This window comes from Girardinichthys multiradiatus, chromosome 23, assembly GCF_021462225.1.
Source record: "Girardinichthys multiradiatus isolate DD_20200921_A chromosome 23, DD_fGirMul_XY1, whole genome shotgun sequence".
Taxonomy (NCBI): Eukaryota; Metazoa; Chordata; class Actinopteri; order Cyprinodontiformes; family Goodeidae; genus Girardinichthys; species Girardinichthys multiradiatus.
The window spans coordinates 3,170,359-3,181,415 of NC_061815.1; the positions used below are offsets into that span (position 1 = coordinate 3,170,359).

At 45.8% G+C, this 11,057-nt stretch overlaps 1 long non-coding RNA gene across 2 annotated transcripts; it reads left to right on the forward strand.

Annotated features, from left to right (window-relative positions):
• Positions 1-3,166: 3,166 nt before the first annotated feature.
• Positions 3,167-4,280, forward strand: LOC124860866. 2 transcript variants are annotated; one of them, XR_007036473.1, is made up of 4 exons: positions 3,167-3,521; positions 3,596-3,870; positions 3,948-4,140; positions 4,201-4,280. It is a non-coding gene; the product is annotated as an uncharacterized LOC124860866 (long non-coding RNA). The 2 variants fall into 2 exon arrangements; XR_007036472.1 differs by having other exon boundaries at positions 3,948-4,280.
• Positions 4,281-11,057: the final 6,777 nt, after the last annotated feature.

Below are 11,057 nucleotides of genomic sequence, written 5' to 3' on the forward strand. Positions count from 1 at the left end.
CCGAATGACACGCTGCAGCCTGCCCTTATCCTTGGCTGTAGCAGCGGCGTACCAGATGGTGATGGAGGAGGTGAGGATGGACTCAATGATGGCTGTGTAGAAGTGCACCATCATAGTCTTTGGCAGGTTGAATTTCTTCAGCTGCCGCAGGAAGAACATCCTCTGCTGGGCTTTCTTGATGAGGGAGCTGATGTTTGGCTCCCACTTGAGATCCTGGGAGATGATGGTTCCCAGGAAGCGGAAAGATTCCACAGTGTCAATTGTGGAGTCACAGAGGGTGATGGGGGCAGGTGGGGCTGGGTTCTGCCTGAAGTTCACAACCATCTCCACTGTCTTTAGAGCGTTGAGCTCAAGGCTGTTCTGGCTGCACCAGTCCAACAGATGGTCCACTTCCCATCTGTACGCGGACTCGTCACCATCAGAGATGAGTCCGATCAGGGTGGTGTCGTCCGCAAACTTCAGAAGCTTGACAGACTGGTGACTGGAGGTGCAGCTGTTGGTGTACAGGGAGAAGAGCAGAGGAGAGAGAACACAACCTTGGGGGGAACCGGTGCTGATGGTCAGGGAGTCAGAGACGTGCTTCCCCAGCCTCACGCGCTGCTTCCTGTCAGACAGGAAGTCAGTGATCCACCTGCAGGTGGAGTCGGGCACACTCAGCTGGGAGAGCTTCTCCTGGAGCAGAGCTGGGACGATGGTGTTGAAGGCAGAGCTGAAATCCACAAACAGGATCCTGGCATAGGTTCCTGTGGAGTCCAGGTGCCGGAGGATGAAGTGAAGGGCTAGGTTGACTGCATCATCTACAGACCTGTTGGCTCTGTAGGCAAACTGCAGGGGGTCCAGGAGGGGGTCGGTGATGTCTTTTAGGTGTGAGAGCACAAGGCGCTCAAAGGACTTCATCACCACAGAGGTCAGGGCGACGGGTCTGAAGTCATTAAGCCCTGTGGTCCTTGGCTTCTTGGGAACAGGGACGATGGTGGAGGACTTGAAGCAGGCTGGCACATGACATGTCTCCAGTGAGGTGTTAAAAATGTCTGTGAAGACTGGAGACAGCTGATCAGCGCAGTGCTTCAGGCTGGCTGGTGAGACAGAATCCGGACCAGCAGCTTTCCGGGGGTTCTGTCTCCTGAAGAGTTTGTTGACGTCCCTCTCCTGGATGGAAAGAGCCGTCCTCGGCGTGGGTAGGGGGCTGGTGGGGGTTGGAGGTGCCAAGGCCCCTCTTGAGGTTGGGGAGGTGGGGGTGGTGGATTGTGGCTGCAGCTGTTGGGGGGCGTCGTGGGAGATGGTTGCAGGACTGTCCCTTTGTCTTTCAAAGCGGCAGTAGAACTCGTTCAGGTCGTTGGCGAGGCGTCGGTCGTTGATGGTGTGGGGGGCTTTCGGCTTGTAGTTGGTGATTTGCTTGAGCCCTTTCCAGACAGACGCAGAGTCGTTGGCTGAGAACTGGTTTTGGAGCTTCTCAGAGTACAGTCGTTTGGCCTCTTTCACTGCCTTGCCAAACTTGTACTTGGCCTCTCTGTATATATCTTTGTCCCCACTCCTGAAGGCCTCTTCCTTATCCAGTCTTAACCTTCTGAGTTTAGCTGTGAACCAGGGTTTGTCGTTGTTGTAACTCACCCTGGTGCATGATGGTACACAGCTGTCCTCACAGAAGCTGATGTAGGAAGTCACAGCCTCTGTGTACTCGTCCAGACTGTTGGTAGTAGTCCTGAACACATCCCAGTCTGTACAGCCTAAACACGCCTGGAGATTCTCCACAGCCTCACTGCTCCACTTCCTTGTCGTCCTCACAACAGGTTTGCAGAGCTTTAGTTTCTGCCTGTATGCAGGAATCAGGTGGACCATGATGTGGTCGGATTGGCCCAGTGCAGCACGTGGGACGGCGTGATAAGCGTCTCTGATGGTGGTGTAACAGTGATCCAGAATATTGTCCTCTCTGGTCGGACATTTTATAAACTGTCTGTATTTGGGAAGTTCGTGGGTCAGATTACCTTTGTTAAAGTCACCAGCGACGATTACTAAGGAGTCCGGGTTGGTCCGCTCCACACTCAGTATCTGGTCGGCGAGCATGCGCTGTGCGACCTGCACGTTAGCTTGCGGTGGGATGTAAACACCGACCAGGATGAACGAAGCGAACTCACGGGGGGAATAGAAAGGCTTACAGTTTATGATGAAGGATTCCAGGTCTGGAGAACAGTGCTGTTGAATCACTGTCACGTCGTTGCACCAACCACTGTTGAGGTAAAAACAGATTCCTCCACCTTTCGCTTTGCCGGAGAGTTCCGTGTCTCTATCCGCTCTGTAGAGCTGGAATCCTGCCAGGTGCAGCGCGGAGTCCGGTATTAATCCACACAGCCACGTCTCCGTGAAGCACAAAACTGCAGATGAATAAAAGTCCCTGTTTTTCCCCAACAACAGTTGTAGTTCCTCCATTTTGTTGGGAAGTGAGCGCACGTTAGAGATAAATATTCCAGGTAACGGTGTTCGTAGTCCACGCTGGCGAAGACGTACCAGCACCCCAGCCCGTTTCCCTCTCTTCCGGCGTTTCACCGCGTGAACAAAGGTGAGCGCACCTTTGACCAGAATGTCCAAATATTCCAGAGCAGTAGGCAGAAAAGTGGGAAATAACTCCTCTGGTGTAGTAGCCCTGATGTTCATGAGTTCTTCTCTGGTGAGAGAGCTCCGGGTACCATCACAGAAGACCGTTTTAAAGCAAAAAACAAAACAAAACAATGCGCACCAACACGCCGAGGCGACCATCTGCGGCGCCATCTTAGCATATGGTTATTCATCTATGGTTATTCCATAACAGTTGGTTATTCCAACTGAACACTGTGGTAGATCAAGTGAAACACATGCCGTATGACATAACCATTCTGCAGCATGTTTCACATAAGAAATTCATTGATAAAAGACCAAACCTACCTCAATCTGTGTTGTACATAAATACAGCCTTATGTGGAAATAACCATCTAATTGACATCACACATTGTTAAGCCACATTGCTGTGTGCAGGTTTGTGAAGCGGTATGAGTCTTGTGTCTCCCTTGTTCCACTAGGGTATGACAGGCAGGTGCAACCACACAGCTGCATTGTATCAGGTGCAATCACCGAAGAGCTTCATAAGCTGCTGAGACTGTGAAGGAGGTGTTGGATTGTTTTATCTGCCGAGTGGTAATCAGACCCAACCAAACCCTGCTCCTTGTCTGGCATTGTGCCTATTGTTAACCCTGGCTCTCCATCTTCTTTCAAGGTTGCTGTTTGCTGAATCCAGCTCTGGAAAAACCCTCTGTGGCCCTGGTTTGTCCGTGTTGGTAACAGCAGAACCCGCTTCCTGGTAACCCCACTGTGGTCCTGTGGGGGTTTTGGGTGCCTGGTGTTGCCGTTTCCTCCTGTGACCACTAGAGGCCGTTGGGAACATGATGAGTCGGCCAGTGACAGGTGCTCCTCATCCAGAGCTCGTTAGGGCTCACCTGGAAGGAGTATTTAGGAGCCAGTCCTTGTTCGGCTGAGTGTTTACAATTGTGGTAACGTCAAGCCCCTTGTGTACTTTGGCTTTGCTCTGTACCTTGAAGTATACTCATTGTGCTTTCTGCTTCAGATTCAGTAACTGTAAGGTGTGGGCGGATCCGGGACTTGCTCAAGACCAAATCCATGAAGACCTAAAAATCAACAGCTTGACCATTTGGTTTCAAGTATCTGTCTGGCGGACTGGCTCTGGACCTCTGCACGCCCCTGACACCTGAGGATGAAAGCCCGTCTTTGCCGCTGGCTGGCGGGGGGTAACGCCTCTGAACTTCTCAGACCCTTCCATGGACACTAGCACCCAAGGGCCCTACTGGATTACCTCCCACAACCTCTGAACTTCTAGAACAAGTAAGAAAGTTTGGTGGAGGGAAAAACTTACCTTGCAGCTATTCCTAAACTGACTGTACCTGTGTTTCTCCCCTGAGACACCTGGTGCCCAAGGCTGTGATTTTGACCGGCCCTGACTGGTATTTATAACCGAGCTGCAGCATTTGCTCCTCGCTTCACCTGCCCTGCCTGTCCACCCTCCAATGTCAACAACCATCTGTGGAAATCTGCTCGCACAGTTCACTCACCTGCCAATCCTCTCCCTCCTGGAACCATCATCCAATTCCACAAGTAAGATCAGTATTCACAGAACTTCTCCTCACCTACTTCTAACACCTCTCTCCCTCATAGTGAGCTGATCCCTGCCACCAGACAAGCACGGACTCCTGACCTTGCCAATAACATAATTGCAATAAACCTGTTTAAATCTTTTCTGTTCTCCTGGTGTACTGCTCTAGCGTCTCTTGGTTAAAACGGTATCATGACACACATGGCTTTAAAAGTTTAATTGAGGCTTACAAGTATTAGGGATCTGGTGGGGTTCTCATTCAGAGGAACTGGGTTTTCCTGGAGTGTGGGGTTGAGCAGGGTGCTCCTTCAGAGCTTCTTCTGATCAGATGGTCTCCCAGAGCTTCAGAGAAGCTAGCTGCCGCTCATTCGACGTCTGGGTGTCAACCACTGTGGTACCTCTAGCCCTCTGAGTTATTCTTGTGTTTTCTCAATGCCTTCCTTTATGTTTACCCATGCCCTCTGTACTTCCTCTGTCTGTTACTTCTCGAGTTCTTCCTTGGATCTGTCTCCCTGCCAAAACTCCTGGATACTTGTCAGACCTCCTTGAGCTATAACCTTCAGGACTTTTCCCTTCAGGATCAGCGACCTAATGGCTCTGCTTATCAAGAACCTTCAGCGTACCTGTCCTGCGCTCCACCAGCAATACCAGAACTTAGATCTCCACTCAGACATCACTAACCATCCCAGGTGCTTCACAACTGCATTCAAATCAAAAAGACCAGCTCCTTTTCAACATTTTCATTCAACAAGTCAACTGCTTCACTTATCCTTTCCCCCTACCCTCACAGTAATCAGCTGTGCTGAATTAAGGAACCCCTTCTGACCATCCACACCACCTTCTAATAGTTTAACTTTGATTCCTATCCCCTAAGAGTTTCTTCATGTGGGTTAGAAGATTGCCTCATCTTTGATATCAAGAGGGAAAAAAGCAAATCCTTAGCAACAGGGTGTGTGTCCTTTTATTTTCATTATCTTCTCTAATACATAACATTTAATCTAGAACTTTTATTCACTCGTTAGCATTTTAGAGGGAAATAAAATGAGGGGAGGAGAAACAAAAGGACAGACAGTTACCCTCTCCATCCTCCAATGAGGCAGACGTTTGACCTAATTAGTATGCTAATGGATGTGCGGATAGGAGATGGTGTTTGGGTGGTGGGTTTTGGTGATTTAAGGCGAGTAAGGAAAAAACTGTTCCTGCCCTTTAATTGTTCTTCCACTTTTTTTGAGCTTAATAGCTCTGCATCTTGCTGGCCTACATTCATTTTGAGACATGCTTGTGTTGAGCAGCTGGAGGACAATATCATGCGGATAAGTCCACTCATTCATAAATCAAGACACATGAAAGTAAAGAAAGCAGGGCACGAAGCTTCACTGTATTGTTTTTGTTTTCTCCTTGATGTATTATGGGAACAAAAGTTGGCAATAGTGCTTTGTTTGTGAGCTGTTTCCAGCTTTTTTTCAGACAAAGAGGCATTTAGTTGGGCATTCAGCTGATCCTAAGGCTCACACAGACAATAGACTGAATACCTCCCGACAGCTGAACACATCATTCCCCCTGTATAAGCCAGACAGAGCTGCAGTGAAGATGATGCAAATATGAAAACAAAGGCAGAGAGGAGAAACTGAATGAGCATGTTGGCATTTAGTTAGAAGAGCACTGCAGGAACCCCACTGTTTCATTGCATCTCACATCCCTGACACACTTCTCCTTTAGATCCTATGGCCTTTGGTGAAAAATACATCTTCTCTAATTATCTGTGATGATCTCAGTCCTGGAAATAGGACAATGAGACAGAGAGGACATGGAGGACAAAGAACAGACAAAAGGGTGAATGGGTTGTAGTGAAAGGGAGGGGAAGGAGCAGGGTAAAAGGGGAGAAAATAAAGTAGCATGTACTGTATAAGAACAAGGAAAGGGCAAAGACATCAGAAACGTTTTTCCATGGTGAAATACACAATACATAAAACAGCTAGCTTACTTCAATTCCATTCCATTCAGTTCAATTCAGTTGTTGTCGAAGTGCCTTGACACATGTCGTCTCAAGGCATTCACAAAGTCAATTCATTCAAATCATACAGATTTCAAGTCAGGTTCATACATTCCAATTAATCCTAACTATCAGACTATGGAGTCCGATTCAATTTATTGGTAATTATTAATAGGAGGCTGGCTCCCTGGTTTAATTCAGAGTTGCGTACTTTAAAGCACAGTTAGAAAATTGGAGAGAAAATGGCGCTCTACGAAGCAACATGAGCTTTGTTGACCTCCGACTGGCATAACCGGGTGTCATTACTGCCAGCATGAATATCAATTGTGCTGTAATTACACTTATACTTATACTGCCAGCAGTTTCAGGTAGGATTTGATATCTCCTGTTCTGCCCCCTGACAAACTTCTGGCTGGAGATTTAACCATTGTTTTAGGTATATTTGGACAAGTGCATTGAATTGATTTACCTTCAGTAGTCAGCATATTCTCTATGAGGTCAGGATGTTGGAAAGCCTACTTTAGATGTTTATTGTTAACATCCTCTAGCCATTCCAAAACCAGCTCTGACATTTGTTTGAGGATAATTTTTCTGTTGGATAATCAAATTGTTTCTATGTTCAACCATATGTTTTTCTGTGGTGAAGTAAATAATTTCCAGTTAATCCTTCTTTTATTGTTTCATCTAATTTGCCCAATGGACCAGTACCACTGGCAGTGAAACAACCCCACAGTGTGATGATCCCCTCTCTATTCTTGGCAGTTGTAGGTAGAGTGTTTTAAGGACTCACCATGACTCCCCCAAATACAGTTTTGTTACTGTGGCTCACTAGCTCAGTTTTTGTCTTGTGTGACCATAAAACCTTACCCAGAAGACAAATGACATGTCCATGAAGATAAATTTCAGTTCGGCTTTAACATGTCCATGTTCGAACATGGTGTTTGTTCTTGGTTGGGATGTTCTATGTCCACAATGATGTAAAACTGACTTCACATTAGGCAGAAACAGCAGTTCTGCAGCAGATTAATTCATGGCAGACCTGAGCCTTGGTGGTCCTTAGGTTGTTCCTCACAATCTCAAACAATACTTTTTAATGAGTGTGACAGTTTGGGTCTTCTTCCTGACTATGATGAATTGCTGATAGTTCTGAATAACTTGTACATTTATGTACTGTAGTTATTTGAACAATGGCCTCAGGTTCTGCAGTTGTTTATAAACAGTTCTAGAAAAATTTCCCAACTTGTATAGATTTACATTTTCTCATCTTTCCTTGCACGTTCCACTTGTAGATGGTTTCTGGTCAGTTTAATGAATTCAATCCAGTAACAAATCCTTGTTTTGCTGGCAAAGAGAAACTCCCACATTCAGTCAATCATGAACACTAACATGAAGTTGAAAGGCAAGGCACTTTAGGTTAAATCACCTTCTAAGACATTCAGTACCACATATTTAAATATAGGTGAATGTATAATACATTTAAGCCTGTATGTAAAATATGCCCTTGTGAGGATTAAAGAAAATCTACAATAAACTCAAATCTGTGTAACCAATTCTTAGGTTATATGATAAGTCCACCCTTGGAAGAGAATGGTCAAATACATAATTAAAAGTTTGAAATGAAACACATTTGTAACTATATTAAGTGTATGTTAAATTTTGGCTGAAACATTATACAATGTACAGATATTGTAATTCTGAGAAGTGATTGAGATGCTTTAGATGTTTTCTTGTTTCCATGGTTCCTGGTGAGAGTTTTGAAGAGGATTTCATGTTTATGTTGTATAACAAATGAACCCTAGAGATTACTGTGAATTCCACAGTTCTTCACAATTGATCAATTATTTATTAAGGAATAAGCCCTGATCAAACAGTCTTATGAAGCCACAGATGTGTTTTGCTCTCTAGGGGCAATGCAACAGTAAAATGGATATTATTGAATCTCACAGGGTGACATGCTTGCAGTGAAATGTTTTCTCAGGGCCGGGTTATCAGGGTCATGAGAGTGAACAAGGAAGAAGACCATTATGGAGAGGCTTCCTGCTGTGCATGACAGCACCCTATTCAACACCCTTGGAAAAGACAAGAGAAGGGAGAAAGAGGAGAGTGGACATGAAGAGACAGAAAATAACATGTGGCTCTTTTATTCCTCAGAAAGCTATGCTACCATAATTTTTCTTATCTCCCAGTCTTTTCTTGTCACAGTCCCAAGGCCCTCCAGCTCTGTAAATACATTCTCAGCATACTGCCGTCTGAACAAGCTCAAAATGTCATGAACAAGAAAATAAGAAACAGAAACAGAACAGGAACAGAGAAATACAGCAGCTGAGCCTGATAACTTCACTATGTATCTGACCTAAAGATAACCATTACTGAAGATAAAGTTCAGCTTCAGTTCTCCCAGCAGACAAGGATTGGCATAATGTGACACGATCTAAAAAAAACATCTCATAAATCCAGTTGACATGTCTGCACATCAGCAGCATGGGTATAAACAAAAAACACTCCACCACACAAAAAGACAAAGATGAAGTGATATTCAGATGAAACGGTCAGCCTAATGCTCTTATTTGGTTTCCCTCTGGGTTTTTATTTTTGTGATATTAGCACAGTCCTTTTTTCAAAATATTCCAGATAATGACCAATTGCAAGTATTTTTTTTTGCACCAAAACTGTTATTACCTTTTGAAGAGGAGGAATAAAATATGATGCACAGGCATCACTCTGCATCTCTATCAACAGTAATTATCTCTCTTTGAGCCATGTGGACCCCTCTTTTGTACATAGCCCCCTCTCCGGAGGCTTGATGGGGGTTGTTGGGGACTGGGTTCGGGGCGGGGGCCGGACCGTGGTCACCCGGCTCTGGGCGGTGCCGTGCGCTGTCTGCCTGTCTCTGCCCCTAGAGAGAAGGACCATCTCCTGGGTCCGGGGGTTGGTTGCCCCTAGGGGGTACCGGTGCCTGGACCTGGAAGTATAGAGTATGCATGGGGAGTGTGAGTGAGTGTATGATGTCCATTGTTGTTTGTCTTTACGTTGGGTGCGAGTGATTTTATGTGTATGCATGAGGGTGGGAGTGGGTGATTGTGACTGTGTGTGGCTGTTTTTTTTAATGTTTTTTTTTTGTGACAGGTTGAGTCTTGGACTGCTCCCTCTCCTGGATCAGCTTAGGCTGCCCCATATTATGGGTGGCCTATTTCCTCCCCGCCACACTACCTGCCGGTGGTTGGAGTTTCTGCCCGCTGGTGTACTTGTGGTTCTCGGTGTCCGAGGCTGGGTGCTTTGGTGTGTGCTGGCTCACTCCCGGTGGCTGCTTGCTGGTGCCTGGCCCCCTGGGCTTTGTCGGGCCTCTGCTTGCGGAGTGGTGTGTCCAAGGGTCTTGGGTCTCTGGGTCCATGGCTGGATCTGAACCAAAACCAAAAACAACCCGACCAGGGTGGGCGGAGGGGACCTCGGAAGGCGGGCAAGAGTTCAGGCGGACGGCCTGGAGGCTGTCCCCGGCAGACCCAGAGTTCAGCAGGCCGGCGACGTAGGAGCTGGCGATCAGCAGGCCGGCGACGTAGGAGCCGATGATCTGAGGGCCGGCGGCAGGACCAGGAAATTCCTGTAAATTTCGTCTACGGAAAACCGTCATAAGACTATACTTCAGACCGGTGATATCACAACGTAGCCTGAGATAAATTTTATTTGTATAAACTATTCCAGAGATATGTATATAACCTCTAAGACTGATTGGTTATCATTCATATTACCCTGGTCCTTCAACACTGCATCAAGCAGGCAAGAGAGAACATGGCACAGCTAAGTCTGAGACGTGATCCAAATCGCTTTGTAAATTACTATATATAGGTATTATTTAGTCAACTCAGAGGTAAAGAAACGACACAGTCAGTTATACTTGCGGTAAGGGTAGGTCACACTCTGCAGTGCAAAACTATAAAGTGTTGGCACCCACCTCTGTTTATTTATACATGCTTGGTCACACACAATTCAACAACATTCATGGTGGGTGTGTGTGTGTGTGTGTGTGTGTGTGTGGGGTCAGAAAGGTTAAGGTTCATTTGTCTTGATTTTAAACAAACAGAGGAAGTGGGAAATGGGCACCTGGTGTATAGCCCCCAGATGCTGCTAGTAATAAAAGCATAACTCATTCTTGTGACCATCTCCCTTCCTGCAACATGTAAGGAGGGAAAAGCACTTAGATGAGCGATAAACAATACAAAAAGTCATAAAAACCCTAACAGTTCCCCCCTGTTTTATCACGAATAAGTCATGAGTAAATACATGTAAAATGAAACACTGTGTAAGCAAAACCCACAGGATGGAAAACAGATTATTTTGTGGGAAACACTTACACGGTTCCTCCGCCCTAAGCAACCACCAATCATGGCAGAGTGAAACAATATAATAAAGCAAAGAAACAAAATGTAATAATAAAAAATAAATAAAAGAATTAAAACAAGCCTTGTTCATATCATCATTGCACTTTTTCTCATTTCACTTAAACAGCAACTTCTTTCGATTTTCTGCTATAAGGTCATTTTATGAAGTACAAGTATGAATAGACTCAGGCATTGAAGATATATTCATTTACAACATGTCATCATAATCATCTGCTTTTTGGGTCCAGTGTTCATCTTGTCCATCTCTTCTCGTGTGATGTTATATCCTGTGGATCCTGTCTTAAACAGAGAAAGAGACCTGCTACCAGGTTTAAGCTCAGGCTTATCAGTCCTGTCCACACATCGCAGAAAGCCATGCTAAATTGGGCACAGGTCAGTTGTTTTCTTCGCCGGTTTGAGATGTTAGACCATATGGATCAAACCCCTTTGTACCCGGTCATTCCCCTGTTACCCCGTCGGTTGGTTTGGCTCCTGTAACGGTGATATTAGCTTACAGTGGCTCTTGTGGATCCAGGATGGTCTCTCTGCG